The 26,728-nt window shown below is 38.3% G+C and overlaps 2 pseudogenes across 1 annotated transcript; one reads left to right on the top strand and one right to left on the bottom strand.

Annotated features, from left to right (window-relative positions):
• The first annotated feature begins 4,496 nt into the window (after nt 1–4,496).
• LOC145518472 (olfactory receptor 2B6-like) lies at nt 4,497–8,470 on the top strand (annotated as a pseudogene). The gene has a single exon (XR_014062918.1). The product of XR_014062918.1 is annotated as an olfactory receptor 2B6-like (transcript).
• Nucleotides 8,471–24,059: 15,589 nt separating this feature from the next.
• On the bottom strand, nt 24,060–24,989 carry LOC145518474 (putative olfactory receptor 2W6 pseudogene; annotated as a pseudogene).
• Nucleotides 24,990–26,728: the final 1,739 nt, after the last annotated feature.

The raw sequence follows: 26,728 nt of genomic DNA, 5'->3' as shown, positions 1-26,728 counted from the left end.
TCAGAAGCGCCAGGAGAGACCTACCAGTGTCACATGGGTCGGAGCACAAATGGGAACAAAACTGAGGCTGAACCAGAGCCAGCGTAGTGGACAAAGGCTTGTCTCACAGCGAGGATGGAAGGAACCCTTGCGCCCCCAACCTGCTCCCAGCACGCCCTGACCCGTCACTCAAAGCAAAACCTCACGCTCTGACCGTTGGATCGTCAAAGCAACGTTCTTCTGAAGGTGGATTTGAATAGGCAGGAGAGGGACAGAGCCACATGAGGAAAAGGGTGTGGGAATTCTGTGGGGTGAGCCTGAGGGTAGGCTTTGTACCTCACCTGCAGTTTTGGATCCCTATGCTAGGTGACTATCGGGGAAGGCGATGGCACCCCACTCCAGTACTCTTGCCTGGAGAATCCCATGGACGGAGGAGCCTGGTAGGCTGCAGTCCATGGGGTCGCTAAGAGTAGAATACGACTGAGCAACTTCACTTTCACTTTTCACTTTTCACTTTCATGCATTGGAGAAGGAAATGGCAACCCACTCCAGTGTTCTTGCCTGGAGAATCCTAGGGATGGGGGAGCCTGGTGGGCTGCTGTCTATGGAGTCGCATAGAGTTGGACACGACTGAAGCAACTTAGCAGCAGCAGCAGCTAGGTGACTATGCTAGCCCTCTAGCTACAAGCTGGTCAGAGAAAAGATTAATGCCACTTTGGACTATTCCTCAGTGCCACCTGAGAACAAATTTCTCAGAAAAGAAGGCTCACTAAGGGATGGATGAAATCTAGCCTAACATCCTTCATTTACAGGAGGAGATATTGAGACCCAGAGAAGGGAATTGTTCCAGTGGCAATGGGTATTTCTCTTTAGGAGATAATGTATATTGAAGGGTTTTGAAAGTATCATGAAAATTCATAAAATCAGACCATCTGCTGAGATATATGCCACTACTTACTTCCCTGAGTACCTGTAAAAGAACCTCCAAGGCCAGGATTCTTGTCCCAATGTTTCAGCTGAGGGAGTGGAGAGATTAGGGTTAGCCCCTCATCACTCAGATGATAACGAATGAAATCAGGAATTGAATACAGGATATTTATACCTTATAAATATAAAATATATAATTACCATTCAAGTTTATGGAAATCCAGGGTGTCTGAAGCCTGATATCAGGTACCAGCGAGTGACAATGAATGATGAAGGAAAAAAAAGTCCCAAATTTCAAGTAACTTCAGTGTTAGGAAAAAGAGACACCTGGGAAGTTCTGCCTAAGAATCTAATGCAGTAATTTATGATAGTTCAAAGGACTGTGGGATACCCTCATGTAAGCAAGGGTAGAGTCTTCACAGAGGAGGTGAAATCAATCTAAGGGACATTAAAGAACTTTCCTATATAAAAGTCTGTTTGTAAGGATTTTGTTTGTCTTTGATGTCGGTAGAAACTGAGTGTGTATTCTGTTTTGAATCAGAGCCCCTAACAGCATCCTCTTTGGTAATTATATCAGTGCAGCTTCTTCTGCACAGGGTTTTACATTTCATATATTGGCAAATTTAAAACTTTAAAAAGTAGAATTTTATTACTTGCATTTTCTTTCTCATGCAGTTAAATGTACTTCTTGTTTCTTAGAAAACATAGTTTGAGAACATGGATCATATCCTTTCTTTGCTCTTTTGTACCTTTTCTTTCTTTTTTGGGGGGGAGGTGTGTTAATTTTTTATTATGTAACATATTGGATGCAGAAAAATGTATTTTAAAAAGATAAAAGTACTCCCCCCCAAATGACTGGAAATTCACCTCCCAGGTGATCAAGTCACCTGCTCAGTGTTTGGAATTGATACTGTGCCATAACTACTTCCTGGGTATCAATTTAGTTTGAGCTCATCTTTTTTTGTATTCGCTTTTGACATTTGACAACATCTTTTCACTTTTCAAAGGATAGTTTTTCTTTTTCTCCTTAAAATTTAAATTTAGATTACAAGTATAATCTCCGACTGACAATTCATTGTCAGACTTTGAGGCTTTGGACCCTGGCTCCTGGATGAATCACTCAGAAAGGAGGAGAGAAGATGACTTGCTCAGAAGCAGGGCAGAGCTGTGATCCTGCAGGAGCCTGCCCACAGCCAGCAACAGCAGCGCACGTTGGTAGAATTCCTCACAGCATATTCGGCAGAGTACTTCTCAACTGCCTGTTGAGCCTGCTGGACAAAAAATCCCTGCATTTCCACTCACCTGGATCAAGATTGCAATCTCCCAGAAAAGACCTCAAACAGTGAGGTTGAGTTTACTTTTCATCTTTCAACAAGCCACACTACTAAGAACTGTGGTGCTGGAGAAGACTCTTGAGAGTCCCTTGGACTGCAAGGAGATCAAATCAGTCTATCCTAAAGGAAATCAACCCTGAATTTTCATTGGAAGCACTGATACTGAAGCTGGAGCTCCAATACTTTGGCCACATGATGAGAGCAGCCAACTCACTGGAAAAGTCCCTGATGCAGGGAAAGATTGAGGGCAAGAGGAGAAGGGGAAAACAGAGAATGAGATGGTTGGATGGCATCATCGACTCAGTGGATATGAATTTGAGCAAATTCTGGGAGACAGGGAAGCCTGGCACCCTGTAGTTCATGGGACCGCAAAGAGTTGAACATGATTGAGCAACTGAGCAACAAGACAGTATTGTACACCAAATAAATCTGTCAAGTCAGGTACTATGGGCTTACTGCTGCTGCTAAGTCGCTTCAGTCGTGTCCGACTCTGTGCGACCCCATAGACGGCAGCCCACCAGGCTCCGCCATCCCTGGGATTCTCCACACAAGAATACTGGAGTGGGTTGCCATATCCTTCTCCACTATGGGCTTACATTTCTCTTCAATTCTCATATGCTTTAATACTAAATTTCCACAGTCGAAAGGACACTGTGGACCGGGAGTCAGAGTTTGACTTTACCTGTACATCTGTTACTTTTATGCTGTTAGATATGCAAATCAGTCAACTTCTCCAAGCCTCAAATTTCTATAATATTTCCTCCAGCTGTGTGCTCTGTGATTCTTTTGAATTGCCCAAAGCATTTTGGATAGTGCCAGGCACTTGACAGCCCTCAGGAAAAATATCTATAGCCTTACTTGCGAAGGTTCTGAAATGGCCCACACTTGTTGAGCCAGGTCTTGAAACTTAACTATATTGGTAAGAACCAACATATTCAGATGAACTTAAAGATCCTGGAGACTAGATTATTTTAAACTAGGTGAACTCTGTTTACAACATTAATATTTAATAGTGAGAAAGAAATTTGAGCTGTTACCAATTTCTACCAGAGATGAATTATTTCAGTGATTTGTCAGGCATTGATTGCATACCCAATCTTCATTTATCACTGTGTGATAAATAGTACAAAAAGATGAAATCAGCCCTTTCTCTATTCTCGAGGTAGTAGTTCATTATCTAGTGGAGACTATAAGCAAGTTTTGTGTGTTACTCTTATTTGATCTTTATAACAATCCTGTGAAGTAAGTGGTATTGCTAGTTTTTCATTCCTGAGGAGGAAACTGAGGCACCAAGGGTTAGATGAGTTGCCCCATAACACAAAATGGTAACTTGTGGAGCCTAGACTCACACTCAAAGCCTGAGCTCTAAACTGCTTCCCCTGGCACAGGGGAATTAGTCTGTACCACTCATTCCAGATGTTTTTAAATGCATACCAAGGGGTGGAGGCAACCCTCATCCTTTCTTAAAATTAGATGGAAAATAGGAGGTCAAGACAACCGTCCACAACTCCTGTGCAGTGACTTAGTGGGAAATGGGAGTAGTTATGTTTGTTCTTTAAGCAGTTATGTCAGATCCTTCTAAGGAAGAATGAAATATACTTACTCTACTAGAATTACTATCCCACATGAACTGTGAATTTTGCCAGGCCACTTTTAAAGTTTTTTTTTGTTTTTTTTTTTATGCAATTGGGAAAATTGTCTTAACTGCTGGGTTCTCTTAATATCACTGCTGTTTGGCCATTTTCTTCTCATCGTGTCTTTTTTTTTAAATCCTGATTGAGTTTGTACACTTTTATAAAAATGTTTTTCTTTTCTGTAGGAAAGAACACAAGATACAGTTTAAAAACTAGGCACAGAATTTGACCATCAATTATAAAGTTCATTCAGTTATACAAATCTTCTCCTATATTTATTACTGTGAATGGAGATTTAAAAATATAAATAGGAATACAAATCTTAATTACAAACTTGAGAAGAAATAGAATAGAAACAAGAAACAGATCAAAGTAAATGACCTATTAGAAGAATAGGATCAGGAAAGCCACCTAAACACTGCTGACTCCCCACATTAGCAAAGATGCCCAAGATACAACTGGTTAGTAACTGAAAGACCTAAGCTGTGCTGAGTGATCATTGGAATTAGGAATTCAGAAAAATGTAAAAGCATAACAACAGATCACATAGAAATTTTGGTCCAAAAGGAACTTTCTCGACTATCTTTAATTGCCTGAGTTTAGTAGTATCATCTGGGGGGTGGGGGGGCGGAGGCAGGAGTATTATCCTATTTTGACATTTGATTAAATGAAATTCAAATAAATTCCCTAAGATACTATGTTAGGAAATAAGGGATGTTTTCCATCTCTTACTGCAAAAACCTTGGGCATTGTACCTTAATTTGCCATGTCAGGATCTGTGAAAAGGAGGATAAATCTTGGGCCTATCTTAATTTTCTTTTTCTCCAGCTATTTTTTGAGCATTCATATTCCTGTTTGTTACTGTTAAGGTGACCTAAGGTAGAGAGGGGAAGAGGGTGAGAGTGTGAGGCAGCCAAGGAGAAATATCTGTCATGTTCAGAGTCTCCCACTTCCTCCTTATCCAGACTTATGCTACTCTGTCTTGGTTGAAGATGAGCGATGTCTGTGAGCTTGTGACTGTTTAACTAATAGAGTATGACAAAAGTGACATTGTGACACAAAAGGCTAGGTCCTAACAGGACATGCAGCTTTCACCTTGTTGGTTAGAACTCACTCTTAGAGTTTTGAGCAACCATGTTAAGAAGTCTGACTACCCTGAGACCGTTCCGTGAGGAAGCTTAGTCCAGCCACATGGAGAGGCTACTAGCAGTGCCCTGGTTAACATTCCCAGCAAGAGTCTAGTCTTCCAATTATCCCAACCCAGTTGCTAGACTTACAAGTTATGAAAATTAATAAGCAGAACCCTTATTTTAAATGGAGTTAGGGGGCTGTAGGGCACTCTCTCAGCCCTACCACCCCAGGTCAGTTGCTGACCCAAAAAGAAGAGATGGTACCTTGGTGTCTCCAAAAGGAAGACAGTTATTACTTGACTATCCAGCAGGAGCAAGAAAGAATTTCCCACTGCCAGGCAAAAGCCTAGCCAATAAGAGAGTGCCACAACTCAGCCAGTGAAAAGCCAGTACACTTCAAACTCCCAGTTTCTTCCAATGGACTCCTTGTTTATAGCAGCTCCGCCCAACTGCCCTTCCCTATAAAAGAGCTTTCCTCTGCTTTGTTCTCTGGACTTGTCTGTGGTTTCCCATAGATTCCATCCTGCCTAAATGCTATTCTTTGTTGTTCCAAAATAAATCCATTTTGTTGGTAAAACAACTAGCTGTTTTATTGTTTCAGATCAACAAAGTGAAGATGTCTCCATAGAATTCTAGTCCCCGTAGCCTAAGTTTTCCCAGACATTGTAGAGCACAGCCAAACTTTCTCCTTTGTGCCCTGTCCAAAGTCACTCACAGAATCCATGAGCATAATAAAATGGATAGAATTTCATGCCATTAAGTTTTTTACCCAGCAGTAGATGACTGAAACATTTACTAGTCTTTGTATACTATCTCTACTTCAGCCTCTGATTTGTGAGCTGCTTGAGGGCAAAAACGTTTGTAATTCTCTTCACTGAGTATCTCTGTTAACTGACAAATAATGGCTCTCAATATGCCAGCAAATTTGGAAAACTCACCAGTGGCCCCAGGACTAGAAAAGGTCAGTTTTCATTCCAATCCCAAAGAAAGGCAACGCCAAAGAATGCTCAAACTACCGCACAATTGCACTCATCTCACACACTAGTAAAGCAATCCTCAAAATTCTCCAAGCCAGGCTTCAACAGTATGTGAACCATGAACTTCCAGATGTTGAAGCTGGATTTCGAAAAGGCAGAGGAACCAGAGATCAAATTGCCAACATCCGTTGGATCATGGAAAAAGCAAGAGAGTTCCAGAAAAACATCTATTTCTGCTTTACTGACTATGCCAAAGCCTTTGACTGTGTGGATCACAATAAACTGTGGAAAATTCTTCAAGAGATGAGAATACCAGACCACCTTACCTGCCTCTTGAGAAATCTGTATGCAGGTCAGGAAGAAACAGTTAGAACTGGACATAGAAGAACAGACTATTTCCAAATCAGGAAAGGCATATGTCAAGGCTGTATATTGTTACCCTGCTTATTTAACTTATATCCAGAGTACATCATGAGAAACACTGGGCTGGATGAAGCACAAGCTGGAATCAAGATTGCCAGGAGAAATATTAATAGCATCAGATATGCAGATGACACCACCTTTATGGCAGAAAGTGAGGAATATCTAAAGAGCCTCTTGTTGAAAGTGAAAGAGGAGAGTGAGTGGGGAGGGAGGTGGGAGCGGGGAACACATGTACACCCATGGCTGATTCATGTCAATGTATGGCAAAAACCACTACAATATTGTAATTAGCCTCCAATTAAAATAAATTAATTAATTAAAAAAAAAAAACCTTAACATTCAGAAAACTAAGATCATGGCATCCGCTCCCATCACTTCGTGGCAGATAGATGGGCAAAGAGTGGAAACAGTGAGAGACTTTATTTTGGGGGGCTCCAAAATCACTGCAGATGCTGACTGCAGCCATGAAATTAAAATACTGCAGCCATAAAATTAAAATACACTTACTCTTTGGAAGAAAAGTTATGACCAAACTAGACAGCATATTAAAAAGCAGAGACATTACTTTGCCAACAAAGGTCTGTCTAGTCAAAGCTATGGTTTTTCCAGTAGTCATGAATGGATGTGAGAGTTGGACTGTAAAGAAAGCTGAGTGCTGAAGAATTGATGCATTTGAACTGTGGTGCTGGAGAAGACTCTTGAGAGTCATTTGGACTGCAAGGAGATCCAACCAGTCCATCCTAAAGGAGATAGGTCCTGAATATTCATTGGAAAGACTGATGCTGAAGCTGAAACTCCGATACTTTGGCCACCTGATATGAAGAACTGACTCATTTGAAAAGACCCTGATGCTGGGAAGGATTGAGGGTGGGAGGAGAAGGGGATGACAGACGATGAGATGGGTGGATGGCATCACCGAATCGATGGACATGAGTCTGAGTAAACTCTGGGAGTTGGTGATGGACAGGGAGGCCTGGCGTGCTGCAGTCCATGGGGTCGCAAAGAATTGGACATGAATGAGTGACTGAAATAGGTAGGAAAGTGATTATAAATAAGAGAAATAGTCAACAAATATATGTTCATTGACCTCTGAATTTTTATCTTTCAGGAAACCAAGAATTGAAACACTGATCATGACTCCAGTAAATGAGAGCATCCCCCTAGAGTTCATCCTCTTAGGCTTCTCAGATCAACCACAGCTGGAGCTTCCACTCTTTGTAGTCTTCTTCATTTCTTACATAGTGACTATCTTTGGGAATCTGACCATTATTCTAGTGTCACGCCTGGACTCCAGACTCTCGTGTTTTTCTTTCCTATCAACCTGTCCCTCCTAGATCTTTGCTACACCACAAGTGGTTCCACAAGTGCTGGTAAATTTACATAGCACCAGGAAGGTAATTAGTTATGGTGGCTCTGTGGCCCAGCTGTTCATGTTTCTGGCTTTGGGGGCCACCAAATGTGTTCTGCTGGCCATCATGTCCTTTGATAGGTTTGTAGCTATCTGTCGGCCTCTCCGTTACTCAGTCATCATGCACCAAAGGCTCTGCCTCCAGTTGGCAGCTGCATCCTGGATTACTGGTTTCAGCAACTCAGTGTGGTTGTCCACCCTGACTCTCCAGCTGCCACTCTGTGGCCCCTTTGTACTAGATCACTTTCTCTGTGAAGTCCCTGCTCTGCTCAAATTGTCATGTGTTGACACCACAGCAAATGAGGCTGAACTCTTCTTTGTAAGTGTGCTGTTCCATCTGGTACCCTTGACCCTTATTGTTATATCATATGCTTTTATTGCCCGAGCAGTGTTGAGGATCCGATCTGCTGAAGGCAGACAAAAAGCATTTGGAACTTGAGGCTCCCATCTGATTGTGGTGTCACTTTTTCATTGTACAGCCATCTCCATGTACCTGCAACCTCCATCACCCAGCTCCAAGGACCGGGGAAAGATGGTTTCCCTCTGTTATGGAATTGTTGCACCCACGCTGAATCCCCTGATATATACACTTAGAAACAAAGAGGTAAAGGAGGCCTTTAAAAGGTTAGTGATAAGAGTCTTCTCAATCAGGAAATAAATATTAAAAAGAAAAAATAGGCCCCAAATGGAATAAGTTATACTTTAAGTCCATGTAACCAAACAAAGGCTAAATACCTAACATAACTGCCATCTCAATCCACCAAGAATGTAACCTTTACTCAGACAACCTGGAATTACTCATTAGCACTAAGGGCAATCTTGCCTGAAACAATGCATTTTTTGCTAATAATTCCCTTTGGGTTTTGGGTGTTTATTGTTGTTGTTTTGCCCCTTTTATGCCTTTAATTTTTTTTCCTTTCTACAGTTAGCCAGAGCTATTTTTTATTTGCTCGGTGAGATGCTACCTGATTCATGAAACATTCAATAAAGCCAACTAGATCTTTAAAATTTATTTGGTTGAATTTTTGTTATCTAACATGAGGAATATGCTGATAAACTTTGTAAATGCTAATGTTTATGCCATTTACTAGCTTCTCTTCAACTAGTCCTGTTTTCATTATTCCTCAGAGAACTATTTTGATCGTGAAGTGAAAGTTTCTCAGTCATGTCCAACTCTTTGCAACCACATACACTATAGAATCCATGGTATTCTCTAGGCCAGAATACTGGAGCAGGTAGCCTTTCCCTTCTCCAGGTAATCTTCCCAACCTAGGGATCGAACCCAGGTCTCTCGCATTGAAGGCGGATTCTTTACCAGGTGAGCCACAACTATTTTGATTACCTCCCACAAATAAAAGTTTATTGATGAGAAGTTACATTAGTCTTTGGTTGCCTAAACCTATTTATTGAACAAGTATCCAGAATTAGTCTTCCAGTTCACCAGAAACTGTATAACCTCAATATTTTCAACTTTATTTTTATGTTTGTAAAAGTTGGTATAACTTAGACCTTTCTAAGAATATGACAAAAGCTAGCAATCATTTCTCTGGTAATACAAGCACACACACACACTTTTTTTCATACAATTAGAGGAAATTTACCAAAACCCTGAAACATAACAACTTTAAATTTGGATATGAAGTTCACAACCCTAGTTTAAAATTTTCAATACCACAGTCATGTAAACATAATATTAAAAACCACAATGATTTTTATTCTAGAATTAAACTCTGGTTTTCCATTCTCTGCGCTTTGTCGCTCAGTCATGTCTGACTCTGTGACCCTATGGACTGCAGTCTGCCAGGCTCCTCTGCCCATGGGGATTCTCTAGGCAAGAATACTGGAGTGGGTTGCCATGCTCTCCTGCAGGGGATCCCTTCCCAACCCAGGTATCAAACCCAGGTCTCCCACATTGCAGGCAGATTCTTTACCATATGAGGCACCAGGGAAGTCCTTCCATTCTCTACCCTCATGTTTTCCTCCTCATTTGAAACATCCTTTTTTATTTCCTTCATAGATCAAATCCTAGGCATTCATTAGGGCTAATTAATTTTCACTTCCTTGAAATTTTGTTCATAATTCTCCCCATTTATTAATATTTTCAGTATTCTCATAAACTCCAAAACACAGCCTACAGTTTAAAATAGCACATCTTTAATGATTTTTTGTTTCATACACATATTTCGTGCACAATAGCTTCATTGCATTTTAGTCTTCTTGAGAGAACATAGTCTATACCATAAGTATTGGATTACCACAGTGTACATCTTACCTTGTTGCTCAGTCGTGTCCAACTCTTTGTGGCCCCATGGACTGTAGCCTACAAGGTTCCTCCGTCCATGGGATTTTCCAGGTAAGAATACTGGAGTAGGTTGCCATTTCCTTCTCCAGGAGATCTTCCCAACCTAGGGACTGAACCCAGGTCTCCCGCATTGTAGGCAAACGCTTTACCACATGAGCCACCAGGGACATCCATTGGGCTTCCCTCATAGCTCAGTCAGTAAAGAATCTGCCTGCAATGCAGGAGACCTGGGTTTGATTCCTGGAGAAGGAATGGCAACCCACTATGGGATGGAGAATCCTATGAACAGAGGAGCCTGGCAGGCTACAGTCCATGGGGTCGCAAGAGTCAGACATGACTTAGCGACTAAACCACCACCACTGCCACATCTTACCGTATCACCTTTAGGAGTCATCAAAGTGTTGAGGAAGTAACATGTGCTTAGATATCAGTTGGTTCTTTGGATTATTGAGTGATTTGTTCACATTATAGATATTTAATTGTGCTTCTATCTTTTTCTCTCCCTTGTTTTCTTCTATAATACATTACACATTTAGAAAATACAATTGAAACATACATTTATTATGTTTTTCCTTAAAACATCACAGTAATATCATGTACTTTTGCCACAGAATAATGCTGATACAAGAAATAAATCAGATATGTCAAGTTCTGATTTCCATTCTCTTTCTTATGAGAAATAAGTGTCATTAAAAGAGTAACTGGAAGCAAAATGCTAATAAGAGTGTATTGAAAACACAAGACAATACTTTCCTCATTGGAGATGAATTCACTGCTAAAGGTCCAAATAGATAAATTATCAAATATTTAGAAGCAGATGTGCATTTCAGCACCAACGTCAGTAAAATTTGATAAATTCTGAGAATATAGAAGAAAAATGAAATAGCTTTTAATTTTTCTTAATAAAGGATTAATTGATTCAGCGATTTCATTTGTTAGGTTTGATTTTATATTGGTAGAAAATGATTTACAGGGAAATTCTATAAGTTATTTTTAGTTACTTTGTGATTGTTAAAAATATAACAAATATGTTCATTTAGAATAAGGTCTAATTTTACGAATTGTAAATGTAAGCTAATTTTGTTTATTAATTTATTTGCAATTCTGAGAACTTTACTTTCCTAATCCAAGTAATTGTTTCCACCTGCAATGCAGGAGAGCTGGGTTCGATCCCTGGGTTTAGAATTTCCCTGGAGGAGGGCATGGCAACCCACTCCAGTATTCTTGCCTGGAGAATCCCCATGGATAGAGGAGCCTGGAGGGCTGCAGTCCATGAGGTCACAAAGAGTCGGACAGGACTCAGCAACTAAGCACAACAGCACATCCTGAATGTTGCTTTCTTTAAATTATGGTGATGAATATATAACATAATATTTGTGATTTTAACCATATTTGAGTGTACTGTTCAAGGGCATTAAATACAATCATATTTTTGTGTAACCTTCACCACCATCCATCTCCAGAATATTTTTCATCTTTCAAAACTAAAACTCTATGCCTATTAAACAATAAATACCTGTTCTACCCTCACTCAAGCTCCTGGCAACCTTCATTCTACTTTTTGTCTCTATGATTTTGATTACTCTAGGTGCCTAATAGAAGTGGAATTATAAAGTATTTGTGTATTTTTGTGACTGACATTTCACTTAGCATAATGTCTTCAAGATCCATCTATCTTGTAGCATGTAAGGATCCCCTTCCTTTTTAAAAACTGAATATCACTTAATTGTATGAATATACCACATTTTGTTTGGTCATTCATCTTTCAAAGGACACTTGTCTGCATTCACCTTTTGGCTATTGTGAATAATACTGCCTTGAACATGGGTGTACAAATATCTGTTTGAGACCCCACTTTCAGTTCAGTTTGGGTATACTCCTAGAAATGGAATTACTGGATCATATGGAAATTCTACTTTTAAATTTTGGAGAACTGCCTGCTGGATCATGTGGAAATTCTATCTTTAATTTTTTTGAAGAACTACCCTACTGTTTTCCATAGTGACTGCACCATTTTACATTCCATCCATGAATTGGTGATGGACAGGGAGGCCTGGCATACTGCGATTCATGGGGTCATAAACAGTTGGACACAACTGAGCGACTGAACTGAACTGAGCAGTGTACAAAGGTTCTAATTTCTCTACATGCTCACCTACATATCTCATTTTTATAGAGATGTCAGATTGATATCGTAGAGAAATGTTTTGAATATAAATATCATCCTACCTGCAGTCTAAAATTTGAGAATATTTTTCATGATATACTTTTATAACATTAGGAAAATAGAGTTCTATTTGTTCATGTCTAGTTTAAGTTGATTAATAGAAAAACATTCCTCAAAGAGATGTTTACTGTAATAGGATATAAATATTAATTCTCTTAATATGCAGTTATCAATAACCTGAGATGAAGGCAAAGAAGGCAGCCTGATTAGATTCATAGATGACACAATGGGAAAGAAATTGCAAATGATATGAGACATATATTTAAATTTAAATATAAATCTAATTATAAGAGTAATCAAGAATGTTAAATCTACAGGATGAATTGAACATTGATACAAAAGCCTTTACTGCATGTTATTAAAACATTCTACATGATAGTAGAAATTATACTTCTAGAAGTGATTTCCCTAAGAATACAATTGAGAACATGTATTCATTGTGCTGCTGCTGCTGCTAAGTCGCTTCAGTCCTGTCCGACTCTGTGTGACCCCATAGACGGAAGCCCACCAGGCTCCCCCGTCCCTGGGATTCTCCAGGCGAGAACACTGGAGTAGGTTGCCATTTCCTTCTCCAGTGCATGAAAGTGAAAAGGGAAAGTGAAGTTGCTCAGTTGTGTCCGACTCTTAGCAACCCCACGGACGGAAAATCCTCCGTCCATGGGATTTTCCAGGCAAGAGTACTGGAGTGGGGTGCCATTGCCTTCTCCGGATGGGAGCAGGCTTGCACACAAAAATCTGATGAACCTGGTCATGAATATTACAATGGACTTCAAATAGTTTTTATTGAAAACTCTGATATTCCTTCAGATGTTCATTCTGCTCAAGTAGCTCTTAACTCTATGTTTATTAATAGGCGAACTGGGACTTTCCCGTCTAGTCAAAAGGGGGCCGAGATAGAATAAGAAATTGTGTCCAATCCAGATTTAGTTAACCTGGCAAAGCAGCATTTTCACACTCTAGATGAGTCAACTATAAGGAAGATGAGCAAAATTCTTAATTACAGTAAACGAAGCCTCCTAAGTGAAACTAAACCCTCCTAGTTTCTGCTATTCAATATTGTTGCAAACTTTAGACCTCTAACCACCTTTCCAAGGTTCTCCCAGTTGTCAAAGACAGAGTTCCGAGGAACTACAGATGCTCTCCCCAATCCTTTAGTCACGAGGTGGTGTCCAACTCTTGTGACCCCATGGATTGTAGCCCACCAGGCTCCTCTGTCCATGGGATTTCCCAAGCAAGTATACTGGAGTGGGTTGCCATTTCCTTCTCCATGGGACCTTCCTAATTCAGGTATCGAACTCGTGTCTTCTGCATTGCAGGCAGACTCTTTACCAACTGAGCCACCAGGGAAGTCCCCTTAAACTCTAGCTTAGAGAAACATTATTCCTGATTGAGGATGAATCTCTTCTAGTCCTAATTGATCTGGAGCCACACTCTGGGTGCTCAGCCTCACTGCAATAAAACAGCCCCTGACTGAGAGAACTGAGAAACTTCACATAGTAGGGGTCTCCAGTGAACCTCAAGAGATTCCTATCTCTGAACTTATTTTCTTTAGCTTAGGCTTTTAGAGAGATACACACTCTTACCTCCACCCTACCCATTTATTAGGCTGAGATTTTTAAGAGAAGTATCATGCCAAAATTTCTTTCTCTTGAAAGGGGAAAACAGTTCTAGAAATGGACACTTGTCATCAAAGTAATCAACCAGGTGAATTAAATAACTTTTAAACATCTTTTATTTGTTCAGTCTCTGACAGGATTGGACTGATTTTGGAAGCACTGTTCATTTCTCCCTAACGAAGTCAGCTACCACCTTCTTTATGGGAAAAATCTCCAACTAATGTTGGCAGAATTCATAGCACACCTCCCATCAAGATTCATACCTTCATACCTCTTCCTAGAATTAGTCAATACCATATAAGTTAAAAGGTCCTTCAAGTCATAAAGCCCATAACAGATTACAAGGTCAAGCCTCATTCTTACACTAACCCATGTAACACTCCTATTTCACTGGTGAGAAAACCTAGGACTAGAGGTGTAGGTTTGAAATAATGTGCAATTAAAAAATACAATAGAATCAATAACACAATGTTTGTCTCTTTCTCTGTCTTAAATAGGGTGGTAATTTTGACACAATGTTGTAACTTTTCTTTATCATCCCCCTTACTTATGAAATCCTCAAAGACAGATAACATAACGTTTATTTATATACCAACTGTCTTTCACAATGACTATAAATATGTTTGAAAAATAAAAGTTTTCTGAATCCCCAGAGTAATTCTGCATTAGGAGTTTTTATGGGGATTGTTGCTGAAGATTAAGCACAAAAGAACAACAAAAAGTCACTGATCAGAGAATAGGTCTCCTAGAAACTCCCACTAAATCCCTGCTCAACAAAATGCCATTTAAAACAAGGGGATCGTTATTCTAGTTATGTTGGGAAAGTTGAGATTTGATGGTGTGCATGATGTTGTTGGGTAAATCCTCAGGGCTGCTGAGTAGCTTTTAGAGGCCACTGTAAAGCAAAGGGAACACAACAGTGATGGGAGCTGAGTCATGTTCGCTTTCCACTGCAGTCGGTCCTTAACTGACTGATTCTCCTCTAAGACGTAACCCTAGAGATTGTTCCATTTTGTGAGTGATAATGAAACTCATTTGGAACTTTTTAATAACTGCATGCAGCATGGGGAGAGCATGTTAATCAGCTCTACTCTTCAAAGAGCTGAATCCCTGTGGACATAGAGAAAACAAGATCATGGTTATCAGTAGTTCAGTTCTGTCATTATAATGAGATCTCTAGGGTCTTGTTTTCCTTCCAACTTGTGTGAAGAGCAGCAGAAGTTGAAAATCACTCTCCCTCTTGCTCTAGTTTTAAATATTACTCATTGACCTCATCATGACCTTAAGAATCCCTTCAGATTTTCCATAATCATCCAGAGGGAAACACATGAGTGAATGTAGCCATGGTTGAATATTACAAGAAAATAGAAATGGCCTAAGAGAAACTACTTTTCTCAATAGATTCAAACATTTCACATTCTTCAGTTTTTTCAATCTATAATTTCATCTTTTCTTTCTGATCTTTAGAACATAACTGTTAAGACAAATAAGTCTCTTGTTCAGGAAATAATTGGCAGATTATATTTTCTTTTCACTTAGAAGACAAGAAGAAAACAAATGACTCAAACAAAAGCCTGCATTTCTTCTTGGTTGGTTGGATTTATCAATTTTATGTTCATATAAACAACTGCAAAATATTTAAACATAGAAAGCAATGTACTATTACATCTAACCTTTTCCCAAACTTATTCACACTCTTACCTTGAAAAATACCAAGAAGGAAATCAAGCTAATGTGTTCTGTTCTTTTTTTTTAAACCTAGCCATCTGTGTAAAAATATTTTTTGTTTACAAGTTCCATTTGAGCTTATGGAATCAAAGTAAAGCTTAATTTAGAGGGAAATGAAAGTTTCTAGTGTAATAGGTTTTTAGTCTCCATTCTACAAATCATTTTTCTGCTTTGATTTTGAAAATCATATGTTTTCTCTATCTAAATGTCAATCTGTTGAAAAAGACAAAATTATTTATTTCCTACCTAATTCCTGGGTATTGTGAGGAAATAATGAGGTGATGAATTTAATTATGTGGTTACATTATGTGGGCCAGATATCTGGGTAGCTGTAGAGCTTTGAATCAATGTGATCCTGTTTTAAAAGACAAAATCGTGGGCTCTATACCACATATGTGTACCTGCTTGCAATAATTTTTATGCTTTATGGATGTGATGCAAACATATGTATTCTTTGGGAGGTTACAATTGTTCTAGAGACTAACCTAAATATTAAACTTAAGTCAAATTGCTTTTATTCACTTCCAAAATTTTATAACCCTCTTAAATGTTAAGGTAACATATACTATGGTTATATGTTACATTTTTATATGGTTATGTTAATATTTTTTTTAATTTAGAAGAATGAAACCTGAAAATCCTCTTCTTTCAAACTCTCTAATTATCTTTGCATATTTATGTAAACCATGGAAATGGGAATGTACTATATCTGAAATTTTGAAACTTTTTGAAAAGTTTATTTTATATACTTAACATAATTATATTTTAATACTTTTGTTAACTTAAATACATTGTTTTAAATATAATTTAAAATTAATATAATTTTAGTATGTTCAATATAGTCAAAACATATGCTTAAATATTTAATATAAAATGTACTTAAAATATACTTAAATATTTTATTTTGTCTTCCATATCAATAAAACACAACAGGGTTTTTTGTGTGATTTTTCTGTTACTTTACAACTCTGCAAACATTTATTTAACCACTATGCAACCAATGGACATTTAGTCTCTTTCCTTTTTTAGCTACAATGTAACTGTGCTACATAGAGCTTTATGTATACTTATAAAAATAATCCTAATAGTTAATCCCATGAAGTGAAATTAATGAGTCAAAGACCTGTAATTTGGCAAAATCATCCTCCAAAACTTTAAACCACATACAAGGTATGAGTGCCATTTTCTTATATCTTTACAAACTTTGAATGTTACCAAGCTGAAAGGTATTTGCAATATAATCAGAGAAAAATAATCTCATTGTTTTGATTGTAGTTATTTATGTGTAGAGATTCCCCTTCATGGATCACTGCCTTGTTATGGCAAAGGGGCTTGCAGAACTCAATAAAACTTTGAGCCATGCTGTTTAGGGCCACCCAAGATGGACTGGTCATAGCACAGAGTTCTGACAAAACGAGATCCACTGGAGGAGGGAATGGCAAACCATCCCAGTATACTTGCCGTGAGAGCCTCATGAACCGTATAAAAGGACAAAAAGTTATGACACTGAAAGAAGAGTCCCCCAGGTCTGAAGGTGTCCAATATGCTACTGGGCAAGAGCAGAGGGGAGCTACTAATAGCCCCAGAAAGAATGAAGTGGCTGGGCCAAAGCAGAAATGACGTACAGTTGTGGATGTATCTGGTGATGAAAGAAAAATCCAATGCTGCAAAAAGGATTGCATGAAATGAATCAAGGTAAACTGGACATGGTCAAGCAGGAGATGGCAAGAAAAAACATCGACACCTTAGGAATCAGTGAACTAAAGTGGATGGGAATGAGTGAATTTTATTCAGATGACCATTATATCTACTACTGTGGGCAAGAGTCCCATAGTAGAAATGGAGTAGCCCTCATAATCAACAGAAGAGTCCTAAATGCAGTACTTGAGTGCAACTTCAAAAATGACAGAATGATCTCAGTTAGTTTCCAAGGCAAGCCATTCAACATCACAGAAATTCAAGTCTATGCCCCAACCACTGATGTTGAAAGAAGCTGAAGTTGATCAGTTCTATGAAGATCTAGAAGACCTGCTAGAACCAACACCAAAAAAAAAGATGTTCTATTCATCACAGGGCACTGAAATGCAAAAATAGTAAATCAAGAGATATCTGGAGTAATAGGCAAGTTTGGCCTTGGAGAACAAAGTGAAGCAGGGCAAAGGCTAACTGAATTCTGCCAAGAGAATGCACTGGTCATAGCAAATATCCTTTTTCAACAACACAGGAGATGACTTTACACATGGACATCATCAAATGGTCAATATCGAAATCAAGCTGATTACATTCTTTGTAGCTGAAGATGGAGAAGCTGTATACAGTCAGCAAAAACAAGATCTGGACTGACTGTGGCTCAGATCATCAGCTTCTCATAGCTAAATTAGGCTTAAACTAAAAAAAGAAGAGAAAACCACTAGGTCAGCCAGGTATGACTTAAATCAAATCCTCTATGAATATGCAGTGGAGGTAACAAATAGATTCAAGGGATTAGATCTGTAAACAGTGTGCCTGAAAAACTATGGTTGGAGGGCCATAATATTGCGCAGGAGGCAGCTAACAAAACCATCCCAAAGAAAGAGAAAAGCAAGAAGGCAAAGTGGTTATCTGAGGAGGCTTTACAAATAGCTAAAGAAAGAAGAGAAGCAAAAAGCAAAGGAGAAAGGGAAAGGTATATCCAACTAAATGCAGAGTTCCAAAGAACAGCATGGAAAGACAAGAAGGACTTCTTCAATGAACAGTGCATAAAACTAGAAGAAAACAAAAGAAAGAGAAAAACTAGAGATCTCTTCATTGAAGATATCAAGGGAATGTCTCACCCACAGATGGGCACAATAAAAGACAGAAACAATAAAGACCTAGTAGATGCTGAAGAGATCAAGAAGAGATGGAAAGAATACACAGAAGAACTGTGCAAAAAATATTTTAATGAACCAGATTATAATGATGGTATGGTCAGTCTCTCAGAGCCAGACATTCTGGACAGTGAAGTGAAGTGGGCCTTAGGAAGCACTAATAAAGCTAATGGATATGATGGAATTCCAGTAGAACTATTCAAAACCCTAAAGGATGATACCATCAGGGTGTTGCATTCAATATGTCAGCAAATCTGGAAGACACAGCAGTGGCCACAGGACTGGAAAAGGTCAATCCTCATCCCAATTCCCAAGAAGGTTAGTACTAAAGAATGTGCTAACCATAGGACAATTGCACTCATCTCCCATGATAGTAAGGTCATGCCTAAAATCTTGCATGCTAGGCTTCAGCATATGTGAACCAAGAACTCCCAGAAGTCCAAGCTGGGTTTAGAAAAGGAAGAGGAACCAGATTAAATCGCCAACATTCTCTGGATCATAGAGAAAGCTAGGGAATTCCAGAAAAACATCTACCTCTGTTTCACTGACTACACTAAAGTGTTTGACTGTGTTGAGCATAATAAACTGTGGAAAGCTTTTAAAGAGATGGGAATACCAGGCCATCTTATCTGTCTCCTGAGAAACCTGTATGTGGGTCAAGAAGCAACAGCTATAACTCTGTATGGAACAATTGATTGGTTCAAGATTGAGAAAGGAGTACAACAGCGCTGTCTGCCATCACCCTGTTTGCTCAACCTATACACTGAGCACATCATGAGAAATGACAGGCTGGATGAGTTACAAGCTGGAATCAAGACAGGCAGGAGAAACATCAACAACCTCAGATATGTGGTTGATACCACTCTAATGGCAGAAAACAAAGAGGAACTAAAGAGCTTCTTGATGCGGGTGAAGGAGGAGAGTGAAAGAGTCAGCTTAAAACTGAATATTAAAAAAAACTAAGATCATGGCATCTGACCCCATTCAGTTCATTTCAGTCGCTCAGTCGTGTCCAACTCTTCACGACCCCCTGAACCGCAGCACGGGTAGATTGATACACAAGTCTGATAGTGATCTCAGAATCAATAGGAGAACATGGATAGGGTAGTCTTACAATTCAATATGTAGATTTTCATCTATTCCTCCTATTTTCAGTACATTAACCAACCATACTAACTTTGGTATTTGAGTATGGTTTTCTTTTTGTTCAGCCTCACAGTGGAGTAAACCACTGTTTTGTTGTTGTTTTGCCAAAGTTGGGTGCGGGATGATCATGTGGCTGGTGGAGTGAAAGGAGAAATGAAAGTCTATTTGGGTCTTGTGCATTCTTTCAAAAAACTTTCCCCAGAGACTTACTTACATTTCTCTACTTCTAACATTATAAGATCCCAAACTCACTAACTCCAATTGAATAACGCAGTAGACTTCACTGCTCTAGTTCCAGTATACTGCCTAGATGAAACAGAAGACTGGATATTAAAAAAAACAGATGCTGCATAGAAACACAGCAAGTAATCCTTCTTTAAAACCCAGCAGTTCTTGAGCTGCATGACCAGGAGCACTTAAAGGATAAAAAGAAATAGTCATAGATTGAATACAAGATGATTGATTGAAACTTGGAAATTTTTTAAATCATCTTGACATTAAATAATATGGCAATGTGTTCACGTAAGATTTGAAATATAATCTATTCAGATTCTTACACCAATTTTTGCAGTGGTATCATTTTTGCATTTAAGAAGGAAAACCATAAGTCCTTGAAGTTGATTCTTTCACCCTTCCATCACTTCCCACTCTTGGGGTATTTTCTGGGCTAAATCTGGATGCTAACAGTTATTATATACACCATAAGAAATTAATGACAAGAATCTATCCATAAATAGAAAAGTTTTCATAATATCTGAGGTATCTTATAATTTTATGAAAACCTGCACCCACCCTATGAAAAGGATATCATAGCATACAAATGAAGAATTGAATTGAGATGTTTAAGGATTAGACAGTTTAATCTTAATATGTTTGAATCAAATACAACGTTAATACTATCTGGACTGATTGTTTGCAGTGATTTGAAAGTAAGTGTGGGGCAAAATGTGACTTCTAAGTCAGAAAATGTTATAAACATGAAATCTTTATATTGTTTATTCACAGTCTTAAGGGGGTTCTGCCCCACCATGACCAGGAATTTCCATATGTGTGTCCAAATAGATGGCTAATCACTCCTTTGATGCAATAAGTTTGGTCAATCTGAAAAGAATTAGGGCTAGAGGTAATTTTTTACATAAGATTCAGAATCCTACCAATACACAATACATTTCAAACGTATATGATTTGCAGTCATAACCAACATTCATTGCCAAGTGAATTAATAAATTTACAAGTTATTTTGCCAAAATATGTCGTAGTGATTTTATTCACATGCACGAGAATAAACATATCACTGGTCTCATTTTTTCTTTTTAGCAAAACTTGACAAAATTAAAGAGAGACAAGGACAATTCCACAGCCATGGCCGAATAGATTTTAACATATATGTCAGTTGCTTTCTCAGCAGTTTATAGAGCTAGATAAAAAAAATTAGTAAAGCCACAGATGTTCTAAACAGCCCTATCAACTACCCTGGCTTAATTGATACTGACATTGCAATGTTTGTCAGAAAACTGTCTCCAAAACAAAAGTTCAATTTGTTTTCACCACTAAAAGTTATAGCAGGCAACAATCTGGGGGACTAAGAAGGAACTTTGCCTTATAGCACCTTCAAACTTACAAATTAGACACTCCCCTTTCCTTCAGCTTTTGTCAAAGAAATGGCAGACCTCAGTGGGTGCATTCTCTGGTGGGTGGTGACCATCCAGCACTTTCACGAAAATGCCCATGTGAAGTTCCTAAGAAATCATCTGACTAAAACTTTTAAAAAGAATTCAACATCTTTGTTTCCTCAGGTAAGCATGTGTTTGATGTCTTAGAATAATTAAATTCCTCATTTTACTCTTCTGTGACTAGAGACTGTTACAGGAACTCATTAGATAATAGTTCTAAAGGCTGCCATACTTCTCTAATATGGGACATAGTTTGAATGGTAATAACAGCAGTTAATGGCATTACAAATTATGATGGAAAAAAGTTTGGTAGATACAGATTTTTGTTTTTCAGATAGTCAATCAATTCTGGAATTTTAGAAACTATTAATTACACAAAGCAAAACAAAATTCTTATTTTTCTTCATAATCATCAGAAAAAATAGCATTTTTAAATTTTCTCTTCTTAAATTTTATTTTTAATTGGAGGATAATTGCTTACAATGTTGTGTTGGTTTCTGCTGTATAAAGACATCAATCAGCTATCAGTTCAGTTCAGTTGCTCAGCTGTGTCTGACTCTTTGCGACCCAACGAACTGCAGCACGCCAGGCCTCCCTGTCCATCACCAACTCCCGGAGGCCACCCAAACCCATGTCCATTGAATCGGTGATGCCATCCAACCATCTCATCCTCTGCCGTCCCCTTCTCCTCCTGCCCTCAATCCTTCCCAGCATCAGGGTCTTTTCAAATGAGTCAGCTCTTCACATCAGGTGGCCAAAGAATTGGAGTTTCAGCTTCAAAATCAGTCCTTCAAATGAACACCCAGGACTGATCTCCTTTAGGATGGACTGGCTGGATCTCCTTGCAGTCCAAGGGACTCTCGAGAGTCTTCTCCAACACCACAGTTCAAAAGCATCAATTCTTCGGTGCTCAGCTTTCTTTATAGTCCAACTCTCACATCCATGACCACTGGAAAAACCATAGCCTTGACTAGATAGACCTTTGTTGACAAAGTAATGTCTCTGCTTTTTAATATGCTGTCTAGGTTGGTCATAACTTTCCTTCCAAGGAGTAAGCTATAAATATACATATATCCCCTCCCTCTTGAAAAAATAGCATTTTAAACAAGAAACCAGAAAAAAGAAGTCACTTTTTATGTTTAAAAAGTAAACATACTTTAAATTTAAATTTTCTTATCAATTTTAATTGTGATATTTAATTTCACACAGAATGGATGTGAATAGCTATGTCTGTGGAATTTTGTGCCCTCCTTCTCAAGTTGATAAATATTATTTTCAATAAGCCTCATAATGATGAAGGATAGATTCATATTATAGATTCATTCCTTTGAATAACAATTTTTAAAAAATGATCTCCTAATACAATAAAATACTCCAGTGGAAAGAAACTGGAAAGAACTTTGAAGTTTTCACCAAAAATAAGATTTTTATTAGCAACTCAGTACTTGGAATGGTGCTAAGAAAGAATAAAAAATAAATAGCCCTATCATCGAGGAACTTACAGTCTAATAGGAAACATAAGAAAACTAAGTATAATAAAATTAACCAGAAGAATGGTCATTTCATTGTATAAAAATACAATAGTTTAGAAGAAGTGACAGAGCATTTTAAAATCAAAGAGTCCCAGATAATTTTACAAATATTAAAGAATCTGCCTGCAATGCGGGAGACCTGTGTTTGATCCCTGGGTTGGGAAGATCCCCTGGAGGAAGGCATGACAGCCCATTCCAGGGTTCTTGCCTGGAGAATTCCATGGACAGAGGAGCATGGTGGGCTACAGTCCATGGGGTCACAAAGAGTCAGATATGATTGAGCCATGAAGCACACACACACATATTGACCACTGAAGCACAGGAAGGATTTGGACAGGGCATTTGCACAGGACAATGTGGGAAGGGGTGATGTCATCGTATTAATAATAAAGAAACATTAGGGAGAATGGTGAGAATTCTCACATAGAGTCTATGGCATATCCAGCTTGATTGAAAGAATGTACAAGTAAAGGATACAGGCTGGGGCTAGTTATTAGGTCACCCCTACATGCACCAAACACTCTAACAAAGGCACTGTTGGTGGATAATAGAAAAGATTCAAATATGTATACAACACTTCTGAATTCCAGTTATCTTCTGTGTGACTCAGGTTCATTTACAAAGGAGCAATAGACCATAGTAGTAGTAGTGTTAGTCTCTCAGTAATGTCTGACTCTTTGCGACCTCCGGGACCGTAGTCCACCAGGCTCCTCTGTCCATGGGATTTCCCAGGCAAGAATACTGGAGCAGGTTGCCATTTCCTACTCCAGGGGATCTTCCCGACCCAGGGATCCAACTGGGTCTCCCACATTGCAGGCAGATTCTTTACCATCTGAGCCACCAGGGAATAGTTTTGCCATTTAAAAAATCAGGATGAAAATAGCTACAAAGTTTTTATTAAGAGGCTTGAAAGGACCTACTCAGTTTTATAACTTAGGATATATAGTGGGCTTCCCTGGTGGCTCACACGGTAAAGTTACATCCATATTGTGTGTACCTAAGGTTTTGGGTTGATTCATGTTGACTCTGGATACATTTCAGTGTATTTATACACATTTAAAAAACAAATCCAAGAATGTTTGATACATTGGCTAAAGTTATTTTAAGCACAAAATAAATAGTCATGTTTGAAAAAAATTTCCTAGGACATTGTAACTTAGCATACCTCTCTATTTCATTGCTGCCTCCCCAAAATCTTTTTCAGTGCCCCTTTCACCTCCTTATTCCTTAAGGTGTAGATGAGTGGATTCAACATGGGAGTCACCAGGTTGTAGAAGAGGGTGAGAAACTTGCCTTGGTCTTGGGAAGAGCTATTTCCTGGCTGCATGTACATATAGATGATGCTTCCATAGAACAAGGAGACCACAGTGAGGTGGGAGCTACAGGTATTGAAGGCCTTCCATCTCCCAGCAGCTGACTTGATCCTCAGCACAGCTGCTGTGATGTAGCCATAGGAGACAAGGATAAGAGTGAGGGGCAGTAGGACAATGAGAATGGCAAAGGTGAAGGCCAGCATTTCCACTGCGCGAGCGTCCACACAAGCCATCTTGATCAGTGCTGGCATTTCACAGAGGAAATGGTTAACTCGTCGCTGACCACATCTGGAGAGAGTCATTGTCAGTGGGGACATGACGATGGCATTGACCAGTCCACTTCCCCAGGCCACAGCCACCAGTCGTAAGCACAGCTGTGGGTGCATAATGACCGTATAATGCAAGGGCTTGCAGACTGCAGCATAGCGGTCATAGGCCATGACAGCCAGAAGGATGCACTCGACTCCTCCAACAGAAAGGAAAGAGAAAAGCTGGACAACACAGCCCGCATAGCTGATGGTCTTATCAGGGCCCCAGAGGTTAACCAGCATCTGGGGGATACAGCTAGTACTGAAGCAGAGATCTAAAAAGGAAAGATTTGCCAGAAAGAAGTACATTGGCATATGAAGTCGAGAGTCTAATATACACACAAGGATTATGGCTGAATTTCCCAGGACAGCCACTGAATACAGAGTAAAATTTACTATGAAGAGCACCATCTCCAGCTTGGGATGATCAGAGAAGCCCACTAAGATAAAACCATACTCTGAGCTGTCATTGGATTTTTCCATTGCCTTCTTTTCATATCATCTGTATAACTGGTAAGAATGAAATAAAGAATACTTAATCTTTATTTTCTGTAAACCATTGAAAATCAGGATTTTTAAGGAACGTGTAAGACATCAAGTCTCACAACCCATTCAGTATTTGAATAGCTTCTGCCCAGCCACATAATTTGTTTATCATTTGTTCAAACACATAGGCAGATTATCTCATCGTTGGAAAATTCAGAACGAGAATCAACAACTTTTTATCAAGTAGAAAATTTCCCCTTATTCATAAGACAAAGTATTTTAATCTTATTGAGCATATATCATATCTTAATATCTCTTAATATGACCATCATTAAAATATTTTAAACGAGTTGCCACACCTAAATTTTCTTTAGGCCAAAGCATTCAGTTTCCTTCAACAGTTCTTATAACAAGGTTATCAGGTATATTATCACCCTAGTAGATGTCTTCCAAATACCCTAAATGTTGACGATGACCTTCTGGAAATCTGACAAGCAGGACTAATCTCAGTATTCAAGACATGATTTGAAAATCACAAAAAACTGCCTACCGTGATCTGGACTATTATAATCTTATTAATGTTGTTTAAGTATGTATTTACTTCATAGTGTCATCATTTTCACTTAGGTTATTATTGTATCTACTAAACATCCAAGTTCTTCCCATGAAATGCTGTCAACTCAGATCTCTATCATTAATTTCTTTGAAAGAAATAGAATTCTGCAATCTAGATTTCTATGGTCAGAGAGGACATTCTATCCAGTAATAAAACGACACCTTTGGGTATAATCTGTCTTCTGTTAGGCTTTTAGAAGCATCAGAACAAGATGATTATCTTGCAAAAGAGAAGTGCATGGCAATCAGGATGAATGGAGAAAAAAGGAAAGATAGTGCAGTACATAAAGAGTAACTTTAAAAAGTAAACAAACAAACAAAAAAAGATTGACCCTAATATGGCTAAGAAGAATAAAAAGAGTCCTGGATTCATAAAAGACGGATTTTTATTTGAAATAAAGACCATTAGGGTAATAATGAAACTAAATATCACAGTTATTTTTTTAAACAAGTACAATTGAAAGGAAATTTAAATAAAGAGTTTATTTACTTTAAGTATGAAAGTAACTTCTTTCTTTTGATTTCTTGTTAAAAATGCCAACATTTTCTTCTTGATGATTATGAAGAAAAATAAAATTTTGTTTTGTTAAAAAAAAAAAACTGTTAAAAGTAAAATTTTAAGAGTTCCTAAAATTTCAGAATTGATTAGCTATCTGAAAACTCAAAATCTATGTCTACCATAATTTTTTTTCTACCACAATTTGTAATGCCATTAACTAGTGTTATTGTCATAAAAACTATATACCCTGTGTTAGGGAAGTATGGTAAACTTTTTAAAAAATATTATCTAAAGAGTTCCTGTAAAGATTGTATCCACAGAAGAATAAAATGAGGACTTTAATTATTCTGTGGCATCAAACACATGCTTACTTAAGAAAATGGAAATATTGAACTTTTTTTTTAATTTTGAGTTGAGTGATTTCTGAGGGATTTCCACGAAAAGGAGACAAAAAACATAATAGTAGGCACAAAAGAAAACACACCTCGAACTGTTAGTCCTGTTGATTCTTTTATAACTTAGGCAAAAATAACAAGAGTAAAATTATTAAATGAATATTATAAAATATCTAGATTGCTGTGTGATTTAGGGGACCAAGACAATTAATAATAATATATTCAAC

Source organism: Giraffa tippelskirchi, chromosome 8 (assembly GCF_054371585.1).
Source record: "Giraffa tippelskirchi isolate mGirTip1 chromosome 8, T2T-mGirTip1v1.2.pri, whole genome shotgun sequence".
In the NCBI taxonomy this organism is placed as follows: Eukaryota; Metazoa; Chordata; class Mammalia; order Artiodactyla; family Giraffidae; genus Giraffa; species Giraffa tippelskirchi.
The sequence above is the reverse complement of the archived record's forward strand: the minus strand, read 5'-3'. Positions and strand labels throughout refer to the sequence as shown.